Consider the following 23,831-nt stretch of genomic DNA (forward strand, 5'->3'; position numbering starts at 1 on the left):
CTCAATCCATAAATCTGACTTTACTCACCCTGTATTTTAGGAGATTGGTTTAAAATGTTCATTGCTCATAAGACACGGAACCTGGGACTACTTTTGTTCAATGTATTTCACAGCAAATATATTGTAAAATAAAGCAAGCGCCCAGGCTCAAACCAGGGACATTTCATGTGGGAGGTGAACATGATAACGGCTACACTACGTAAACCTTTCCTTAACCAGCCCCCGGTTCGTCATTTGTACCACAATTAAACCCAATGAGATCGGGATAAAAGTTCCTCACAGGCTCATGGCAAAATAAATGGTAAAAGATTTACAAAATAATTTATGAATTAATTAATGATGTTCAAGTCAATGATTCTTATTTTTTATACATGATTTGCATATAGATCTGTAAAATAAATGAACTCTTTTTTTTATAAGGTTTTGAATTAAAAGTACAACTTCCCAGGGTGGGAATTGAATCCAGGACACAATGTTGAGAGTATTGAATCCTTACCACTTTACAACCAGGGACCAATAGACCGTTTTACTGCTGCATCATTGGAGTTCATGACATTATTGTCATTTTCAGTTCACTTGATTCACACCGAAAAAGATTGTAACTGTTGTGTATGCATGCCTGTTTACTGTGTGATGTCTGTAACACTGCTATGCAACACTGAATGTACTCTTACACTCTACACACCTTACCTACACCAGAGGATGCTGCTGCTTGAGACTGAAAGGTTACCTGCAACCCAGTATATAAAGGAGCTCACAGCTTGGTGTCCTCACTCGAGGAGCTTCAAATAAATGACTACAGGTCTACACAGTTTAAGTATCATACCCTGCCTTGTGGAGTCATTACTCAAGGTGCCGACATATACTACAGTAAACGCCACTTCAAATCACATTCAAATGATTCACTGAATCCACCCCTTGTACCACCGCAACACAGGTTCGATTCTTGGTCAGGGAGATAATATTTACAACACAGTTTTCAAACTAATAGCCCTATATAAATGTCAACATGCAGCTAATGTGAAAAAATTAATTCATTTAATCATGTTCAATGAACCGATAACTTTCTTTTGCAGAATTAAAGAAATTATAATATGGTTACTGAGGGATAGTGGTACATAAGAACATAAGAACATAAAAATTAGGAACAGGAGTCGGCCATCCAGCCCCTCGAGCCTGCTCCGCCATTCAACAAGATCATGGCTATCTGGCCGTGGACTCAGCTCCACTTACCCGCCCGCTCCCCATAACCCTTAATTCCCTTATTGGTTAAAAATCTATCTATCTGTGACTTGAATACATTCAATGCGCTAGCCTCAACTGCTTCCTTGGGCAGAGAAGTCCACAGATTCACAACCCTCTGGGAGAAGGAATTCCTTCTCAACTCGGTTTTAAATTGGCTCCCCCATATTTTGAGGCTTTGCCCCCAAGTTCTAGTCTCCCCGACCAGTGGAAACAATCTCTCTGCCTTTATCTTGTCTATCCCTTTCATTATTTGAAATGTTTCTACAAGATCACCCCTCATCCTTCTGAACTCCAACGAGTAAAGACCCAGTCTACTCAATCTATCATCATAAGGTAACCCCCTCATCTCCGGAATCAGCCGAGTGAATTGTCTCTGTACCCCCTCCAAAGCTAGTATATCCTTCCTTAAGTAAGGTGACCAAAACTGCACGCAGTACGCCAGGTGCGGCCTCACCAATACCCTATACAGTTGCAGCAGGACCTCCCTGCTTTTGTACTCCATGCCTCTCGCAATGAAGGCCAACATTCCATTTGCCTTCCTGATTATCTGTTGCACCTGCAAACTAACTTTTTGTGATTCATGCACAAGGATCCCCAGGTCCCTCTGCACCGATGCATGTTGCAATTTCTCCCCATTCAAATAATATTCCCTTTTTACTGTTTTTTTTCCCAAGGTGGATGACCTCACACTTTCCGACATTGTATTCCATCTGCCAAACCTTAGCCCATTCATTTAACCTATCTAAATCTCTTTGCAGCCTCTCTGTCCTCCACACAACCTGCTTTCCCACTAATCTTTGTGTCATCTGCAAATTTTGTTGCACTACACTCTGTCCCCTCTTCCAGGTCATCTATGTATATTGTAAACAGTTGTGGTCCCAGCACCGATTCCTGTGGCACACCACTAACCACCGATTTCCAACCCGAAAAGGGCCCATTTATCCCGACTCTCTGCTTTCTGTCAGCCAGCCAATTCTCTATCCATGCTAATACATTTCCACTGACTCCGCGTATCTTTATCTTCTGCAGTAACCTTTTGTGTGGTACCTTATCGAATGCTTTTTGAAAATCTAAATACACCACATCCATCGGTACACCTCTATCCGACATGCTCGTTATATCCTCAAAGAATTCCAATAAATTAGTTAAACATGATTTCCCCTTCATGAATCCATGCTGCGTCTGCTTGATTGCACTATTCCGATCTTGATGTCCCACTATTTCTTCCTTCATGATAGTTTCAAGCATTTTCCCGAATACAGATGTTAAACTAACCAGCCTATAGTTATCTGCCTTTTGTCTGCCCCCTTTTTTAAACAGAGGCGTTACATTAGTTGCTTTCCAATCCGCTGATATCTCCGCAGAGTCCAGAGAATTTTGGTAGATTATAACGAATGCATCTGCTATAACTTCCGCCATCTCTTTTAATACCCTGGCATTTCATCAGGACCAGGGGACTTGTCTACCTTGAGTCCCATTAGCCTGTCCAGCACTACCCCCTAGTGATAGTGATTGTTTCAAGGTCCTCTCTTCCCACATTCCTGTGACCAGCAATTTCTGGCATGGTTTCTGTGTCTTCCATTGTGAAGACCGAAGCAAAATAATTGTTTAAGGTCTCAGCCATTTCCACATTTAGAAACATAGAAACATAGAAAATAGGTGCAGGAGTAGGCCATTCGGCCCTTCTATCCTGCACCACCATTCAATGAGTTCATGGCTGAACATGTAACTTCAGTACCCCATTCCTGCTTTCTCACCATACCCCTTGATTCCCCTAGTAGTAAGGACTTCATCTAACTCCTTTTTGAATATATTTAGTGAATTGGCCTCAACAACTTTCTGTGGTAGAGAATTCCACAGGTTCACCACTCTCTGGGTGAAGGAATTCCTCCTCATCTCGGTCCTAAATGGCTTCCCCCTTACCCTTAGACTGTGTCCCCTGGTTCTGGACTTCCCCAACATTGGGAAGATTCTTCCTGCATCTAACCTGTCTAACCCCGTCAGAATTTTAAACGTTTCTATGAGGTCCCCTCTCATTCTTCTGAACTCCAGTGAATACAAGCCCAGTTGATCCAATCTTTCTTGATAGGTCAGTCCCGCCATCCCGGGAATCAGTCTGGTGAACCTTCGCTGCACTCCCTCAATAGCAAGAATGTCCTTCCTCAGGTTAGGAGACCAAAACTGTACACAATACTCCAGGTGTGGCCTCACCAAGGCCCTGTACAATTGTAGCAACACCTCCCTGCCCCTGTACTCAAATCCCCTCGCTATGAAGGCCAACATGCCATTTGCTTTCTTAACCGCCTGCTGTACTGCATGCCAACCTTCAATGACTGATGAACCATGACACCCAGCTCTCTTTGCATCTCCCCTTTTCCTAATCTGTCACCATTCAGATAATAGTCTGTCTCTCTGTTTTTACCACCAAAGTGGATAACCTCACATTTATCCACGTTATACTTCATCTGTCATGCATTTGCCCACTAACCCACCCTATCCAAGTCGCGCTGCAGCCTCACAGCATCCTCCTCGCAGCTCACACTGCCACCCAACTTAGTGTCATCCGCAAATTTGGAGATACTACATTTAATCCCCTCGTCTAAATCATTAATGTACAGTGTAAACAGCTGGGACCCCAGCACAGAACCTTGCGGTACCCCACTAGTCACTGCCTGCCATTCTGAAATGTCCCCATTTACTTCTACTCTTTGCTTCCTGTCTGACAACCAGTTCTCAATCCATGTCAGCACACTACCCCCAATCCAATGTGCTTTAACTTTGCACATTAATCTCTTGTGTGGGACCTTGTCGAAAGCCTTCTGAAAGTCCAAATATACCACATCAACTGTCTCTCCCTTGTCCACTCTGCTGGAAACATCCTCAAAAAATTCCAGAAGATTTGTCAAGCATGATTTCCCTTTCACAAATCCATGCTGACTTGGACCTATCATATTACCTCTTTCCAAATGCACTGCTATGACATCCTTAATAATTTATTCCATCATTTTACCCAGTACCGATGTCAGGCTGTTTTCTCCCTGTTTTCCCTGTTTTCTCTCTCCCTCTTTTTTTAAAAAGTGGGGTTACATTGGCTACCCTCCACTCCATAGGAACTGATCCAGAGTCAATGGAATGTTGGAAAATGACTGTCAATGCATCCGCTATTTCCACCTCCTTAAGTACTCTGGGATGCAGTCCATCAGGCCCTGTGGATTTATCGGCCTTCAATCCCATCAATTTCCCCAACACAATTTCCCGACTAATAAGGATTTCCCTCAGTTCCTCCTCCTTACTAGACCCTCCGACCCCTTTTATATCCGGAAGGTTGTTTGTGTCCTCCTCAGTGAATACCGAACCCAAGTAATTGTTCAATTGGTCCGCCATTTCTTTGTTCCCCGTTATGACTTCCCCTGATTCTGACTGCAGGGGACCTACGTTTGTCTTTACTAACCTTTTTCTCTTTACATATCTATAGAAACCTTTGCAATCCGTCTTAATGTTCCCTGCAAGCTTCTTTTCGTACTCCATTTTCCCTGCCCTAATCAAACCCTTTGTCCTCCTCTGCTGAGTTCTAAATTTCTCCCAGTCCCTGGGTTCGCTGCTATTTCTGGCCAATTTGTATGCCACTTCCTTGGCTTTAATGCTATCCCTGATTTCCCTTGATAGCCACGGTTGAGCCACCTTCCCTTTTTTATTTTTATGCCAGACAGGAATGTACAATTGTTGTAGTTCATCCATGCGGTCTCTAAATGTCTGCCATTGCCAATCCACAGTCAACCCCTTCAGTATCATTCGCCAATCTATCCTAGCCAATTCACGCCTCATACCTTCAAAGTTACCCTTCTTTAAGTTCTGGACCATGGTCTCTGAATTAACTGTTTCATTCTCCATCCGAATGCAGAATTCCACCATATTATGGTCACTCTTCCCCAAAGGGCCTCGCACAACGAGATTGCTAATTAATCCTCTCTCATTACACAACACCCAGTCTAAGATGGCCTCCCCCCTAGTTGGTTCCTCGACATATTGGTCTAAAAAACCATCCCTTATGCACTCCAGGAAATCCTCCCCCACCGTATTACTTCCAGTTTGGTTAACCCAATCTATGTGCATATTAAAGTCACCCGTTATAACTGCTGCACCTTTAATGCACGCACCTCTAATTTCATGTTTGATGCCCTCCCCAACATCACTACTACTGTTTGGAGGTCTGTACACAACTCCCACTAACGTTTTTTGCCCTTTGGTATTCTGCAGATCTACCCATATAGATTCCCATTATTAAATCCCCCTTCTCACCTTCGAAGGGACCAACATTTACTTTAGTCACTCTTTTCCGTTTTATATATCGGTAAAAGCTTTAACTATCCATTTCTATGCTTTGCACAAGTTTACCTTTGTAATCTATCTTTCCTTTCTTAATTGCTTTCTTAGTCATTCTTTGCTGTCGTTTAAAATTTTCCCAATCTTCTATTTTCCCACTAACCTTGGCCACCTTATACGCATTGGTTTTTAATTTGATACTCTCCTTTATTTCCTTGGTTATCCACGGCTGGTTCTCCCTTCTCTTACCGCCCTTCTTTTTCACTGGAATATATTTTTGTTGAGCACTATGAAAGAGCCCCTTAAAAGTCCTCCACTGTTCCTCAATTGTGCCACCGTTTAGTCTGTGTTTCCAGTCTACTTTAGCCAACTCTGCCCTCATCCCATTGTAGTCCCCTTTGTTTCAGCATAGTACGCTCGTTTGAGACACTACTTCCTCACCCTCAATCTGTATTACAAATTCAACCATACTGTGATCAGTTATTCCGAGAGGATCTTTTACTAGCTTCAATCATTAATTTTCTCTTTACATGTGATGAACTTTTATCTCTATCTCGTTTACACACTGTATTTTAGGAGAATGGTTTAAAATTTTAAGTGCTTATTGTCATGTATTCAACCAACATTGTAACCCATATATAATCTGACCTCAGTTGCACACTGTGAGAACAATGATCACTAGGTGGTGAACTTGTGGGAGACACTTCTAACCTGGACCTTGGTATAAAAGGGGAAGCTCCACCCACTTCCATCACTTGAGTGCTAAGCAATAAAGGACAGGCCACAGACTGACCTCTCAAGTATGGGCCCCGTGTGCATTTATACTGTATAGTAAGGATGTATCAATGGCGACGAGAAACTGGGATTTAAACCACGTGAGCATGGCCGCTAGCAGAATAGACGAGAGATACTGTGTTAAGGAATGGTTGGGACAGAGAATCAACATTGTTGAAGCAGCACACAGTTCTCCAGGCAGACAAGGGCAATCGGGTATGCCCCAACATGTCGTCGACCCCAGAGGGGGAGTTCGACAGAGATAATGGCAAGCTGAACGGCGATTCACGCCATTGCAAGGGACAATGTGGCCAGTAATGGGGCCATCAACACCTGTTAATGGCACACTCAAGGACAGTCACAGGGGTAGTCAGGGACGATTGACTAGCAAGGGATGTTTTGTTTCCAACAACAGCTCATGTTGGAGGCATGGAGGCACAAACTCAGCCGGAGGTTGCAGAGATGCGCAAAATGCCTACAGAAATTGCAGAAATGAACGCTGGGGGAAATCGCTGGAAGCTGAAGTTCAGTGAGTTCATGTCGAGCACGTATACAGTTCATACACCAGGACGCCACCGATAATGATGAAAGTGCTCCTCAGTGGCATCCCAGTATCAATGGAGCTAGACACGGGGCTAGCCAGTCCCTGATGGGTAACAAATAGTTTGAAAAGTTGTGGGCGTCCAAGGCCAGTAGGGCCAAAATTATCACCGATTGACGCACAGCTACGGACATATACCAAGGAGATCATTCCGGTGCTTGGCAGCGCCACGACAATCGTGACCCACAAAGATTCGGAGAACAGGTTGCCACTCTGGGTTGTCCCGGGGGACGGTCCCGCACTACTGGGGAGGAGTTGGCTTGCTGTCATGAACTGGAAATGGGGCAATGTTAATGCTATTACCTCTGTGGAGCGAGTTTCATGTTCACAGATCCTGCACAAATTTGACTCATTATTTCAACCCGGCATTGGCACTTTCATGGGGGCCAAGGGAGTGATTCACATAAACCCGAAAACCAGGCCAGGACACCACAAGGCCAGAGCGGTGCCGTACGTGATGTGGGAAAAGATAGAAGGTGAATTGAACCGCCTGCTGAGGGAAGGTATCATTTTGCCAGTCGAATTCAGTGACTGGGCGAGCCCGATTGTACCAGTGTTCAATGCGGATGGGTCGGTCAGGATATATGGTGATTACAAGGCCACCATCAATCGGGTGTCACTCCAAGACCAGTACCCGCTACCGAGAGCGGAGGACCTCTTTGCGATGCTATCCGGTGGCAAACTTTTTTCAAAATTGGACGTGACCTCAGCTTACATGACCCAGGAGCTGGCGAGAGTGTTGAAGAAGCTGACCACCATCACGACACACAAGGGATTGTTTGAGTACAACAGATGTCCGTTCGGGATTCGCTCGGCCGCCGCGATCTTCCAATGAAATATGGAAAGCCTCCTCAAGTCGATTCCAGGGACGATGGTTTTTCCGGACGACATCCTCCTCCCGGGTTACGTGACTGAAGAACACCTCCACAACCTGGAGGAGGTGCTGCGCAGACTGGACCGGGTAGGGCTGCGACTGAAAAAGGCGAAGTGCATCTTCCTAGCTCCAGAGGTAGAATTCCTGGGGATGAGGGTAGGAGTAGACGGGATGAGCCCTACTGCGTCCAAGACGGAAGCGATCCAGAGAGCACCCAGACCCCGTAACACGACGGAGCTGCGTTTGTTCCTGGGGCTCCCCAACTATTTGGTAACTTTCTCCCCAAATTGAGCACGCTGCTAGAGCCGCTACACGTGCTCCTAAGCAAAGGTCGGGAATGGGTCTGGGGGGACAGTCAGGAAAGGGCTTTTAATAGAGCACACAATTTGTTATGTTCCAACAATCTGTTCACGCGATATGACCCATGTAAGAAACTTGTGTTAACGTGCGATGCGTCGTCCTATGGTGTCGGGTGTGTGTTGCAGCCTGTCAATGCCAAGGGTCAGTTACAGCCGGTAGCTTATGCCTCCAAAAGTCTGTCCCAGGCAGAAAGGGGCCTCGGGATGGTAGAAAAGGAGGCGCTCGCATGTGGAGATGATGTAAAGAAAATGCACCAGTACCTGTTTGGCAGGAAATTTGAGCTGGAGACAGATCACAAACCCCTGACGTCACTATTGGCCAACAACAAGGTCATAAATGCAAACGCATCGGCCCGCATACAGAGGTGGGCACTCACGTTCGCCACCGATGACGACACAATTCGGCACAGACCGGGCACTGAAAAGTGCGCCGATGCACTCATCAGGCTCCCACCAGCCACCACTGAGGGGGCTACCGAGCATGGTGCTGAGATGGTCATGGCTGTTGAAGCATTCACAAGCGATGGCTCACCCGTGACAGCCCGTCAGACTAAAGTCTGGACAAATAGAGACCCGCTATTGTCTCTAGTCAAGAAATGTGTCCTGAATGGGGACTGGGCAGCCACGTACAGGGCATGCCCTGAGGAATTTAAACCATTTCACAGGGGCAGGGATGAACACTCGATTCAGGCCGATTGCCTACTGTGGGGAAACTGCGTAGTCATGCCCCAGATGGGCAGAGAGGTGTTCATCAGAGAACTCCACAATGAGCATCCGGGCATTGTCATGATGAAGGCAATTGCCAGGTCACACGTTTGGTGGCCAGGGATAGATGCAGATCTGGAAGTTTGTGTTCGCAGGTACAACATGTGTGCCCAGCTGGGCAATGCGCCCAGGTAAGCCCCGCTTAGCCCCTGGCCATGGCCCGCCAAGCCTTGGTCACGCATCCATGATGACTACACAGGTCCTTTCATCGGAAAAATGTTTTTGGTTGTAGTCGACGCTCACTCTAAATGGATCAAGTGTGACATTTTAAATTCAAGCACATCCTCTGCCACGGTAGAAAGTCTCCGGGCAATGTTCGCCGCCCACGGTCTACCGGACATCTTGGTCAGCGACAATGCCCTGTGCTTCACAAGCACTGAATTCCAGGACTTCATGGCAGCCAATGGAATTAACCATGTCAGAAAGGCACCGTTCAAGCCAGCCTCAAACGGCCAGGCAGAACGAAAAGTGCAGATAATCAAACAGGGGATGCTCAGAATCCAAGGGGGTTCCCTACAAAGCCACTTATCACGCCTCCTGTTGGCCAATAGATCCCGACCACACTCGCTCACAGGGGTTCCACCCGCAGGGCTGCTAATGATAAGGATGCTCAAATGCCGTTATCCCTTATACACCACACCATGAAAGAAATTGTTGAGAGCAGGCTCCAATCAAAATATAACTACCATGACAGGAATGCGGGGGCACGATATATTGGTGTAAACGACCCTGTTGTTGTCCACAACGACACTGCAGGGCCTAAATGTCTCGCAGGCACTGTGATTGCCAAAGAGGGCAATAGGATTCTGGTAGTTAAACTAACCAATGCACAAATCTGCCGCAAACACGTGGATCAAACAAAAAGGAGGTTCAGCAACACCATAGAAGAAGCAGAGGAAGAACACGATACAGAGTTCACTCCAGCACAGGTGACCGAACACCGGAACCAAAGGGAGGAGAGCCCAGTCACTGTGGGCAGTCCGGATAGGCCTGAGGCACCGCAAACAGCAGACACACAGGCCAGCACCCAACAACCGGAGCCCCAACTCAGGCGCTCTACAAGAAAGCATAAACCACCAGAGAGACTCAACCTGTGATCCCAAAAAGACTTTGGGGTCATGTATTCAACCAGCATTGTAACCCATTTTTAAATTCAAAACCTGATAAAATTGACGACAGTCAGCCAACGTGCAAAAGTAAGAATTCTTTTAATCACCGTTAATTAGCCGATAACCTTCTTCAGAATGAAATAAATAATAATATAATTACTGAGGAACAGTGGTATCCTCAATCATTCATTTTCTCTTTAAATGTGATGAAGTTTTATCCCTATCTCATTTACACGCTGTATGAGAATGGTTTAAAATTGTAAGTGTTTATGACTCAGTTGTAAAACCATTGATTGTGTGTGTGTCTATACTTGATAGGAGGAGCACTTGAGACCGTAGTTCCAGTTCTATATATGTACCAATCGAATCAATTTCCACCAGTTTCTTTAAACCCAATAACATAATTTATTTCTAATGGGCTGGATGGAGGAACATGATCCATGTAAAAAATTGTTATTGTTTTACTTGAACTGAATGCTCATAAAATATTGGAGTGGGAACTAATTGGATAACAACACTGCTGGCAACATTTGCGGAATAGATTCGTGCAGCCAAAACGCACAATGACAACCTGGGACTGTGCGGCACCGAATACTCGGGGAAAAACAGTTAAACACTTCGTCCCTGGTTGGGCTCGAACCAACAACCTTTACGGTTAATAGCCGAACGCGCTATCCTATTGCGCCACAGAGACTGATGGAGATAGAAGGTGCAAGGCAACCCAAACCAGGGTGTCAGTCAGTTAAAGCTTCAGATTGCTCCGACCGGGATGGAACTTGTCCACTCTCAGTTGTACTTTTCCCAAATAAATGGAGGGACATTCATTGTGGATGTGTGGAAGCAGTCTGGTTCTGCACACTGCAGACACTTCCATGTCACCGCCAACCAGCTCTCCCACAACCGATGTGATCTACCTTCCAGCCTTCCGGTGCCTTGTCTGTGACAAAGTATTCTCATTGTCCCGAAGCCGGTATTAGGTTTGAATTCCTTTTCAGCTCCTGACTGCGGATATTCCTGTGATTAAATGGGAACTAAGTGCTTACAGGGACAGTTGGATTCACCGTTTCTTTGCTTGGTGAAATTTCAAAGATTGAAAGCAATGCACATCAACCCCAAACCTCCCGTGAGATGGAAGCCCAGTTGCTGTTTCAAGCTTGAATGCAGGTCCAAGCAGAACTTAGTCAAAGAAAGTCTAAGTCCCTGTAACGCCTGATTATTTGCACCAAACTCTTTGCAAAGAGTTGAGGTACATGTTTGGTGATCTGGGCACATCTTTCCCCAAACTACAACACTTCAAACATAACTCAATGGCTGTAAAGCGCTTTGGGGCGTCATGAGTTCCTGAAAGGCGCTGCAGATATGCAAGTCCTTCTTTGCAAAAGTTCGATGCAATTTCAAAATATGCGAGCAATATCAGGGCTCCTCTGGGACCCCTCATAAATTTCAATTAACAACTCCGAAGGGAAATCACAGCCCGAGACCAACGAGCCAACTGTTTGACAAACGTGACGATAAGGTGTAACCATGATCAAAGCATTTTTTTGTGTTTCGCTATTCAGAACATAAGAACTTAAGAACTAGGAGCAGGAGTAGGCCATATGGCCCCTCGAGCCTGCTCCACCATTTAATATGATCATGGCTGATCCGATCATGGACTCAAGTCCACATCCCTGCCCGTTCCCCATAAGCCTTATTCCCTTATCAGTTAAGAAGCTATCTCTGTCTTAAATTTATTAAATGTCGTGGCTTTCTCAGCTCTCTGATGCAGTGAGTTCGACAGATTTACAACCCTCTGAGAGAAGAAATTCCTCCTCATCACAGATTTAAATGGGCGGCCCCTTATTCTGAGATTATGCCCCCGAGTTCTAGTCTCCCCTATCAGTGGAACCATCCTCTCTGCATCCACCTTATCAAGCTCCCTCATTACCTTATACGTTTCGATAAGATCACCTCTCATTCTTCTGAATTCCAATGAGTAGAGGCCCCACCTACTCAACCTTTTCTCATAAGTCAACCTTCTCATCTCCGGAGTCAACCCAGTGAACCTTCTCTGAGCTGCCTCCAAAGCAAGTATATCCTTTCGTAAATATTGTAAGTGTTTGTGATCCTCGCCCAATTGCCAGACGGACGGTTTGAATCGCCCCCACCTTACGAAAGTTCTAAATCCGGGAATTATTATTCAGAGTGTAAATTAAATGAGTCACGGAAAGGGATGCTTCAGTGATAAATCGTAGTATATTTATTTGGTCTGACATACACTGGCTAAAACATGCACTGCTAAACGAAATGTCTCTGTGGAGAATAAAATCCCGGTTACAAACAATATACATACAGTACAGAAATGAACCTAGTAACACGCAGTAATTCCCTGGTGGTTTCTAACCCCACCCCTACCAATGAATTACCCTCCCCAGAATAGCCCTGGATAGCTTCACTTCTGAGAATACCCTGAGCCCTTACCCAGCTGGCCTGGGATATCTGGTTACTGGCTTGGGACACTCGCGACCATGTTCACCACCATACGCAGCCCGTTTCCTTGCTCAGCTCAGCTGTGGGAAGGCACTGCCTGGTCTTCAGTCTCGGTGCCTGCTTCTGCAGTACTGCGGCCCCTTCCTCTGGTACATCGATCGGTGGAGCGAGAGCGAGAGGGAGAGGGGGCTCTCTCTAGACACAAGCTGCAAGCTGCAAGCTTCACACCAATCTCCAAGCTAAAAATAAAGTGGAAAGGACCCTGTCTTTCTGGGAGTCTTGCTACCCCTATCTTTCCCGCCAATCTTTAAAACCCCTTTGTTTCTAAGCACGGGTACTTAGTCAGTGATGGGCCATCCCACCCATGCATTGGGCTGATGGCCCTTAGTCTGGGCATCTCTCTGAGCCTTTGTGTTGGGAAAGCCCCAGCTCCTCCTTGGCTGGCCAGGCTGGTGGGTTCATTGTTCTGTGTCTCCTTCTGAGATGGAGGTGAGAAGTGCTTTTACAAATTAGAGTGGCTTTGTCAGTGGCCCCCCTTCCTGGCCGACAGCTCTTTTGTCAATGGATGACTGACAGCTCTTTTGTCCCAGCGAACTGCCATGCGGTCTCTGGAGTTTTAACAAAACCAGCTTTTTCACATATCTGCGCAGGGTGACCCCAGCACAGGGAAAATAGTCTCAGAAAAATAAAATCCACAAAATATTCTCGACTGAGTCCATTCTTTAAACAGAAACTTTGCGATGTCTTCATTACGCTCTGCTAATTATCGATCTTGCCACGTAAAAAGTGCGTTGGCATTGCAATGCATTAATGTAAAATTAATGAAAAGAAAATGCAACGTTTTATCCAGTGCAAAACATGCAGTGCCTGCATTTCAAAAAGCATTGCTTTTATTCATCCTGCGGAATGCATATTGTACAGATAATCTCAGCACACATTGTGCAGGCAAAGGCAGCATTAGACAACAAAGTGATTTGTCCTCCGCTGATTTGTAACAGATAACTGACGGTTGAGCACACAATTTGACAACTAGACTTGTAGATCAAGCATCAATGAAAAAGGCAACAAAACTGCCCACCAGCACCAGGTGTCTTTCACTTGTTTGTCCCAAATTTTCAGCAGCTGGGACAACAAGAATTTAGGTTTCACCGAGATTTAAACTCAGATCGCTAGATTTAAAATCAAGAGGGCTCACCATTACACCATGGAACCAACTATTCCAAAACTTTTGAAACATACTTCGTCACAGACAAGGCACTGGAAGGCTGGAAAGTAGATCACACCGGTTGTGGGAGAGCTGGTTGGTGGTGACGTGGAAGTGTCTGCAGTGTGCGGGACCAGACTGCTTCCACACATCCACAATGAATGTCCCACACTTTACTTGGGAAAAGTACAACTTAGAGTGGATAAGTTCGATACCGGTCGGAGCAATCTGAAGCTTTAACTGACTGACACCCTGGTTTTGCATGTCTTGCTGTGTGTATCTGTATTTCAATGGTTTAGCGCATTCGGCTGGTAACTGAAAGGTGGGTAATCCAAACCCATCTCCGGGCGAAGCCTTTTAATGTTTTTCCCCGAGGATTCGGTGCCGCACAGTTCCGGGTTGTCATTGTGCATTTTGGCTGCACGAATATATTCCGCAAACATTGCAAGCTTTGCTGTTATCCAGTGAGTTCCCACTCCAATACTTTTATGAGCATTCAGCACAAGTAAAACGATAACAATTTTTTACATGGATCATGTTCTTCCATCCAGTCCAATCAAAATAAATTATGTTATTGGGTTTAAAGGAACTGGTGAAAATTGATTCTATTGATGCATATATCGAACTGGAACTTCGGTCTCAAGTGCTCCTCCTATCAAGAATAGACACACACACAATCAATGGTTATACAACTGAGTCATAAACACTTACAATTTCTCATACAGCATGTAAATGAGATAGGGATAAAAATTCATCACATGTGAAGAGAAAATGAATATTTAAAGATACTACTGTCCCTCAGTAGCTATTTATTTAATATTTATTTAATCCTGAAAAAGGTTATCGGTTATTTAACTGTGATTTAATTAATTCTTATTTTTTCTTATTAGCTGCATGTCTTCAATTTTATAAGGTTTTGAATTGAAAAAAGCTGTTACAGAAGTTACCACCCTGACCTGGAATCGAAGCTGTTTTTTGGTGGTATAATGAGTGGTTTTACCCAATCATTTAAAGGTGATTTCAAAGAATGACGTGGCGTTAAATTCAGATCACGGTTACAATGTGTTTGGGTGTGAAACAAGTGGATTGAAAAGGACAATAATGACACCAAGCATTACGATGCAGCGATGCAGCAACGCAGCGTTCACTGGTGGTCCAGTGATTAGGATTCGGCGCTCTCACCACCGCGGCCCTGGGTCGATTTCCGGCCAGGGAAATTGCACTTCCATCAAAGTTAAAACCTTAGAAGAAAAAATTACATGCATCTCATTTGGAAAAAAAGATTCATTGATTTAAACATCATTAATTAATCCATTGTAGAACTACAATCATTTAATTTGCCCTGAGTATGTGAGGAACTTTTATCCCGACCTCATTGTATTTTAGGAGCATGGTCCAGCCCCGGTATCTCCACCTGTGAAAGTAGGAAACTGCTGGAAATACACAACAGGACGGGTAGCCTTTGACAAACAATCAAACCCAGGTTACAGTCTCTCTTCCTTCCCCTGCCCTTTGCGGGACACTTGTTCCCCTTTAATTTTACAGACTGACTGAGTTCACTAACCGCGGGGAGAGAGTAGGTGCCTCCGCGGCCCCACTGTGCTAACATGAAAGATAACACGATGGGGATGTGGGGTGGTGGGTGGGGATCAGTGACATGTTTGTGTAAAGGGCAGCGGAGGAGAAGGATTGACAGCTGTCAGTGAGGGACAGAAGTTGTTTAAGGTGAGCCAACACATTCCCGATCAGCACAGAAGGCATTCACTGGTCAGCTGCCCTCTGCGGTACTTCTGGTCAGAGCGGTTTCCGCAGTGGAGCCATTATCACGTTTGCTTTCCATGCGGAAGGATCCCGTTCAGGAAGATTATGTTTAAACTTTCTGTGGATGAACAGCCATGGGCGAGTTTATTCTCCTGTCAAAAGGGTGACAGTGGCTTCTCCCTTATTCTTTAATTGCTCTTTATTTCACTTCACTAAATAGATATATTTGAGTGAGAGAAATTGTTCCAGAGTGTCACACACTTCATCTTTTGTTCCCTTTTAAACACATAAAATGAGGCCGGGGGTATAAATCCAGACAACAAAGACGAGGGATATAGACAAGAGGAAGAGAGAAGGGGAAATACTGCCTCTACACACCGGAGAAGTGTGAGCTTGTGGACCGGAGAAGTTGCAGCTGCTGGAGCTGTGCGTTTTATCGGGGAGGGACAGGGGGAGAGCCCGCCGAGCGACCGGAGAAGCTGAGAAGCTGCTGTGCTTTTCATCGGGTTTGACACTGTTTAAAAATGGCAGAGTGCCAAGTTTTCTCTCCCTACTGCCCATGCGCGAAGGTGTCAGCAGTGGTTTCGGCGCAGGCATTTGGCTCCGCCCCCCACTTCACCATCGACGCCACGCCAGGACTCCGGGGACTGTACACAGCGGCCAGGATGGGGCGAGTTTTTCCCCGAGCCATTTCCAGCGCGCAAAGTCGATGCGCTTGAAGTCAGTGCGCCGACAAAACTGCTAGGGGAAAATCTAGCCCTTGAAGAGTAAGGAGTACACTGAAGGAAATACAAATATATTTCCTGAGCAGCTGTCAATTTTAATAACTTTTTATACAACCATCGAAACAGCCAAAAAACAGGGCACTCGGCCCATAGTACCTAATATATAGCCCACAGTACAAGAGTAAGGAAGTCTTGCTACAATTGTACAGGGCCCTGGTGAGACCACACCTGGAGTACTTCGCACAGTTTTGGTCTCCTTATTTGAGGAAGGAAATAATTGCCTGGGAGGTGGTACAACAGAGGTTCACCAGATTGATTCCTGGGATGAGAGGACTGTCTTAAGTTGAGAGATTGTGTAGAATGGGCCGATACTCTCCAGAGTTTAGAAGAATGAGAAGTGATCTCATTGAAACACACAATATTCTGAAGGGGATTGACAAGGTAGATGCTGAGAGGTTGTTTCCCCCGGGCTGGAGTGTCTAGAACCAGGGGTCACAGTCTCAGGTTAAGGGGTCGGCCATTTAAGACAGAGATGAGGAGGAATTTATTCACTCAGAGGGATATGAATCTTTGGAATTTTCTGCCCCACATGCTTGTGAATGCTGAGTCTCTGAATATATTCAAGGCTATGTTAGATACATTTTTCGAGTCTCAAGGAATCAAGGGATCGAGAGATCACTGGAGTTTGGAAGACTGAGAGGGGATCTCATGGAAACATATAAAATTCTGACGGGACTGGACAGGTCCCGATGTTGGGAGAGCCCAGAACCAGGGGTCGGAGTCTAAGGGATAAGGGGTAAGCCATTTAGGACTGAGATGAGGAGAAACTTCTTCGCTCAGAGAGTTGTTAACCTGTGGAATTCTCTACCGCAGAGTTGTTGATGCCAGATGTTAGATATATTCAAGAGGGAGATGTGGCCCTTATAGCTAAAGGGATCAAAGGGTATGGAGAGAAAGCAGGAAAGTGGTACTGAGCTGAATGATCATCCATGATCTTATTGAAGGGTGGTGCAGGCTCGAAGTGCCGAATGGCCTACTCCTGCACCTATTTTCTATGTTTCGATGTTTCTATATCCTGCTACTGCTTCTTTAATAATGGATTCCAACATTTTCCCAACCACAGATGTTAGGCGAACTGGTCTATAGTATCCTGCTTTTTGTCTGCCTCCTTTTTTAAATAGGGGCATTACATTTGCAGTTTTCCAATCTGCTGGGTCCTCCCCAGAATCCAGCGAGTGCATGTCCACAGATCACTGAAAGTAGCAGGCCAGGTAGCTAAGGTGGTTGAGAAGGAATATGGAATGATTGCCTTTATTAGCCGAGACATAGAATACAAGAGATGGGGTCGGTGGGGCAAGTTTGGTCACAGCTGGAGTACTGCGTGCAGTTCTGGTCGCCATATTACAGGAAGGACATGATTGCACTGAAGATGGTGCAGAGGAGATTTACGAGGATGTTGCCGGGAGTGGAGAATCTTAGCCATGAGGACAGATTAGATAGGCTGGGTTTGTTTTCCATGGAACAGAGCTTGAGGGGAGACCTCATTGAGGTGTATAAAATGATGAGGTTCCGAGATATAGTGGATAGAAAGGACCTAGTTCCCTTAGCAGAGGGAAACAAGGAGGAATAAATTTAAAGTAATTGGCCGAAAGTTTAGAGGGGAAATGTCTTCATGCAGAGGACTGTGGGGGTCTGGAACTCACTGCGTGAAAGGGTGGTAGAGGCAGAAACCCTCACCACATTTAAAAAGTGCTTGGATGTGCACCTGAAGTGCCGTAACCTGCAGGGTTATGGACCTCGAGCTGGAAAGTAGGATTAGGCTGGATAGCCTCGGGTTGGTCGGCGCGGACACGATGGACCGAAATAGCCTCCTTCCGTGCTGTAAATTTCTTTGATTCGATGAACTCGTTTGCAAAGAGTTGAGGTGATTTGGGCACATCTTTCTTCACATGACAACATTTCAAAGGCAACTCAACGGCTGTAAAGTGCTTTGGGGCATCATGAGTTCCTGACAGACTCTGCAGAAATACAAGTCCTTCTTTGCAAAATTTCAATGCAATCTCAAGGCTGGTCTGGGATTTGAAACCAGGATTTTTCTGCAAACTTCAAATAACAACCAACGAAGCAAGAATCATACCCCTAGACCAACAAACCAACTGCTTAGCAAATGTGGAGATAAGATGTAACCATTATTGAAGCATTTTTAATGTGTGTTGCTGTTCTTGATCGGAGGAGCACATGAGACGAAATGAGTGAATTGGCCTTTTCGACATGTCTTCTGAAGCACCGCACGGTCCCACTCCTGCAGTCAATGAGCTGTTGTGAAGTTAATGAATCCATCATCATCATCATCATAGGCGGTCCATCGAAACGAGGATGACTTGCTTCCACGCTGAAAAAGGATGAATTCACAGGTGTTACAATGAAGGATCCGAACTACATCCCGAAGGGTGGAAGTTGCCTGTGCGTGGATTTTTTTAACGTGTGGTGGCCGTTGCACCCCAGCCATCACACGGGCTTGACAGAGCGAGGTCTTGGTCCAGTGGCAAGGGTAAAGCAAGACGACAGGCGACCAGCTCTGCTGCGCGGACCTAGTGCACACACATATCGCAGTGTGGGCTGGCCCGTGCTGCCCCTGGGCCCCTGGCCCCGAACTCATGCCTCTGCTGGGCACCGATCACGTCCCTCTACAGTCTCTCGCCGCTCCTTCGCCCCGATCTTGCCGCTCCTGCTGTATCTGCCCACGTTCCAATCACCGACCTGGACCTTGATGACGTCACTCTTCGCTGCCGCTGCCCTCCTGCACCAGCTCGCGCTGCTCCCTGGAGTAGTCTCCCGGGACCTCCAAGCTGCTCCCAGGGCCGCTCGCCGTTCCTTTTATGGCCCCGACCTGCCGCTGGTGTTCTCCCGTTAGTGTATCCAGGCTGTGGGTGGCCACCCCCAGCGCAGCAGAGGGGTTTCTGCATTAGTTCTGGGTGGGGACAGTATCTTTCCCCTTCTCTCTTCCTCTTGTCTATATCCCTGGGCTTTTATTTCTCTATTTATTCCCCCTGTCTCAGTTTCTAGTGTTTAAAAGGGAACAAAAGATGAAATGGGTATCACTGTGGAACAATTTCTCTCACTCAAAGTTAGATGCACTGCTGTTCGCCATGAGGTCTAGGTAGCTAGCCGTTGATATTCAGGTTCATATATAAATATATATAAATATATCTATATGTATCATAACCGTTCCCTGGTGGTCGAGGGGTTAAGATCCGGCGCGCTAAACTGGTTTCAATTCTCGATCAATTCATCGCATAAAAATAATTGAGGTTTGTGAGACGATTAATAATTGCTGTAATCACCATGAATATCAATACTTTCTGTGATAGACCGAGCTTACAGACTATCTGGCTTCTCCTGCCCTTTGCCGGGCACGTGTTTGGGGTTTAATTTTACAAACTGGGTGAGTTCGCTGATCGCGGGGAGACGGTAGGAGCCTCTGTGGCCCCACTGTGAGGATATGGAAGTGAACACGGTGGCTGGGTGATCCGTGACATTTCTGTAAAGGGCAGCGGAGGAGAAGGATTGAGAACTTTCAGTGTGGGACAGAAGTTGTTTAACGTGAGCCAACACATTCCCGATCAGCACAAAGGGAGCTCACTGGTCAGCTCCCCTCTGTTGGGGCTGTTGTGCCAGAGGTTTCTGTAATGCAGTGGTTATAACATTTGCTTTATATGTGAAAAGTACCCGGTTTGATTCTGGGTAGAAACATTATGTTTAAACTTGCTATAAGGGAACAATCGGAGGAGAGTTTTGTCTCCTGGAAAATGCTGCCTGACCTGCTGAGATTTTCAGCATTTGCTGTCATTATTTGCTATTTATTCACCTGGTAAAAGGGCTCCCTTATTCCTGAATTGCACTTGATTGAACCAATAAGTACATAACTTTCAGTGAGAGAAAACGGATCCACCGGGGACCTTTTGCGTGTGAGGCCAACGTGATATCCGCTACACTGCAGCCCATCAAAAGGCGAGAAACGACTGAATATAAAGGATGAGCTCACAAATATCAGGGGCAGTGCAGTCTGGTCAACGTCAAACCCTCCTTTCTTATTCAGCAGAGGCATGAACGGGAGTCAGACGCCACAAAGTTTAATTAAAGATACAAATACAAGTAACACTTCCAAATCTTTTCACTGTAAAATTCTTTCACTTTATTTGAAATCCTACTGTGTTGAATCTGAAAATGATCACCATGGGATTTTATCTTCACGACTGATTCTATTTTCTCTGCACGGAAGGAATAACCGGTGCTGTTAAATTTGACAAAAGTTGCCCCAGATTCCTGGTGACATCGGCAATACAGTGTGTAAAATGGGTTAACAATAAGAAGAACATAAGAACAAAACAACTAGGAGCAGGAGTCGGTCATACGCCCCTCGAGCCTGCTCCGACATTTAATACGATCATGGCCGATGCGATCATGGACTCAGGTCCACTTCCCTGCCCGCTCCCCAAAGCACAGGACAAATGATTGAAGTATCGACTGTCCCTCAGTTAGCATTTCTTTCATTGTGCAAAAGAAGGTGACGGGTTAATTAATGATGCTTTTCCATGAACGCAACACAAAAGTTTCAGAAAAAAACATACGGTGACTGGCAGGTGAGCGCTGCTTCTGACACCTGGTGGGAATGGGCAGGGATTTTAAAGCCCCTTGTATTGTGAAAGCTTCATATAGAGGAACATCGCAAACACATTGTGTATGCCTCGTGACGCAACGGTAGCGCGTCTGACTCCAGATCAGGAAGTTGCATGTTCAAATCAAGTCGGGGTCACTGTTCTTTCAGAATTATTATTTTCTTTGCTGTTTGGCAATAACCAGACCCTTGTTCCAAGGTCTGTCTCATTGTTTCCCCGGTGTCAGGCAGAGATACGCCTGCTGCCCTCATTTAATTCATGTGACAGGACACAACAGTTCAAAATCAACTTGCAGGTGGCCACACACACCGCCGAGCGGTCGAAGGTGCTGTGATTAGATCGCAGTTTTCTCTGGAGGTGTGGGTTTGAATCCAACTTCTGACATTTCTTATTTTTAATCATTAAGCGAAACTCATTGTTTGACACCACGACCAACTCCTTAAAACTGGGATTCAGCAGTTCACCTGCTCGCTTAACATTTCCGTCTGACCTGGTGCTGAAAGTGGAGATGTTTCCGCAGTGTTGCGGTTACCACGTTCGCCTCACACACAAAAGCTTTTTCCCAACCATAGATGTTAGACGAACTGGTCTATAGTTTCCTGCTTTTTGTCTGCCTCCTTTTTGAAATAGGGGCGTTATATTTGCAGTTTTCCAATCAGCTGGGTCCTCACAGAATCCAGGGAGTGCATGTCCACAGATCCCTGAAAGTAGCAGGCCAGGTAGAGAAGGTGGTTAAGAAGGAATATGGAATGCTTGCCTTTATTAGCCGAGGCACAGATTACAAGAGATGGGGTGGGGATTTATACTTGTACTGTATAAAACACTGGTTCGGCCACAGCTGGAGTACTGCGTGCAGTTCTCGTCGCTGTATTACAGGAAGTACGTGATTGCACTGAAGAGGGTACAGAGGAGACTTACGAGGATGTTGCCGGGAGTGGAGAATCTTATCGATGAGGACAGATTCGATAGGCTGGGTTTGTTTTCCCTGGAACAGAGGAGGCTGAGGGGAGACCTCACTGAGGTGTATAAAATTATGAGGGGCCTAGATATAGTGGATAGAAAGGGCCTATTTCCCTTAGCAGAGGGGTCAACAACCAGGAGGCACAAATTTAAAGTAATTGGTAGAAAGTTTAGAGAAGAAATTTCTTCACGCAGAGGGTGGTGGGGGTCTGGAACTCACTGCCTGAAAGGGTGGAAGAGGCAGAAACCCTCACCACATTTAAAAAGTGCTTGGATGTGCACCTGAAGTGTTGTAAACTGCAGGGTTATGGACCAAGAGCTGGAAATTGGGTTTAGGCTGGATAGTCTCTTGTTGGCCGGTGTGGACACGATGGACCGAAATGGCCTCCTTCTGTGCTGTAAACTTCTATGATTCTATGAACTCCTTCGCAAAGAGTTGAGGTACTTGTGGGATGATTTGGGCACATCTTTCCTCACATGGCAACACTTCAAAGGTAACTCCATGGCTGTAAAGACCTTTGGGGCGTCATGAGTTCCTGACAGGCACTGCAGAAATGCAAGTCCTTCTTTGCAAAAGTTTGACGCAAATTCAAAATTTGCAGCAAATTGAGGGCTCATGCAGGATTTGAACCCATTAACTCTTGCGAATTTCAAGTAAGAATCCCAAAGCTACAATCATACTCATAAACCAACCAGTCAACTTTTTAGCAAATGTGGAGATAAGGTGTAACCATTATTGAAGCATTTCTCGTGTGTTTTGCTATTCTAGATCGGAGGAGCACATGAGACTGAATCAGTGACTTTGCCTGTTCGACATGTCTTCTGAAGCGCCGCACGGTCCCACTCCTGCAGTCAAGGAGCTGTTGGGACGTTACTGTATCCATCATCATCATCATCATAGGCGGTCCCACGAAACGAGGATGACTTGCTTCCACGCCGAAAAAGGATGAGTTCACAGGTGTTTCAATGATGGACCCGAACGACATCCCGAAGGGTGGAGGATGCCTGTGCGTGGATTTTTTTAATGTGTGGTGGCCGTTGCATCCCAGCCATCACACGGGCTTGACAGAGCTAGGTCTTGGGTCCAGTGGCAAGGGTTAACCAAGACGACTGGAGACCAGCTTTGCTGCACAGACCTTGTGCACACACATATCGCAGTGTGGGCTCAGATGAATACGTGGCTTGAGCAGTGGTGCAGCACGGAGGGATTCAAATTCCTGGGGCATTGGAACCGGTTCTGGGGGAGGTGGGACCAGTACAATCCGGACGGTCTGCACCTGGGCAGAATCGGAACCAATGTCCTCGGGGGAGTGTTTGCTGGTGCTGTTGGGGAGGAGTTAAACTAATATGGCAGGGGGATGGGAACCAATGCAGGGAGATAGAGGGAAACAAAAAGGAGGCAAAATCAAAAGACAGAAAGGAGATGAGGAAAAGTGGAGGGCAGAGAAACCCAAGGCAAAGAACAAAAAGGGCCATTGTACAGCAAAATTCTAAAAGGACAGAGGGTGTTAAAAAAACAAGCCTAAAGGCTTTGTCTCTTAATGCAAGGAGTATCCGCAATAAGGTGGATGAATTAACTGTGCAAATAGATGTTAACAAATATGATGTGATTGGGATTACGGAGACGTGGCTCCAGGATGATCAGGGCTGGGAACTCAATATCCAGGGCTATTCAACATTCAGGAAGGATCGAATAAAAGGAAAAGGAGGTGGGGTAGCATTGCTGGTTAAGGAGGAGATTAAGGCAATAGTTAGGAAGGACATTAGCTTGGATGATGTGGAAACTATATGGGTAGAGCTGCAGAACACCAAAGGGCGAAACACGTTAGTGGGAGTTGTGTACAGACCTCCAAACAGTAGTAGTGATGTTGGGGAGGGCATCAAACATGAAATTAGGGGTGCGTGCAATAAAGGTGCAGCAGTTATAATGGGTGACTTTAATATGCACATAGATTGGGCTAATCAAACTGGAAGCAATACGGT

At 45.9% G+C, this 23,831-nt stretch overlaps 1 non-coding gene across 1 annotated transcript; it reads right to left on the reverse strand.

Moving 5' to 3' along the window:
* Nucleotides 1-10,669: 10,669 nt before the first annotated feature.
* trnan-auu (transfer RNA asparagine (anticodon AUU)) lies at nt 10,670-10,744 on the reverse strand. The gene has a single exon. It is a non-coding gene; the product is annotated as a tRNA-Asn (tRNA).
* Between the last annotated feature and the right edge of the window lie 13,087 nt (nt 10,745-23,831).

This window comes from Pristiophorus japonicus, unplaced genomic scaffold, assembly GCF_044704955.1.
Source record: "Pristiophorus japonicus isolate sPriJap1 unplaced genomic scaffold, sPriJap1.hap1 HAP1_SCAFFOLD_233, whole genome shotgun sequence".
NCBI lineage: Eukaryota > Metazoa > Chordata > Chondrichthyes > Pristiophoridae > Pristiophorus > Pristiophorus japonicus.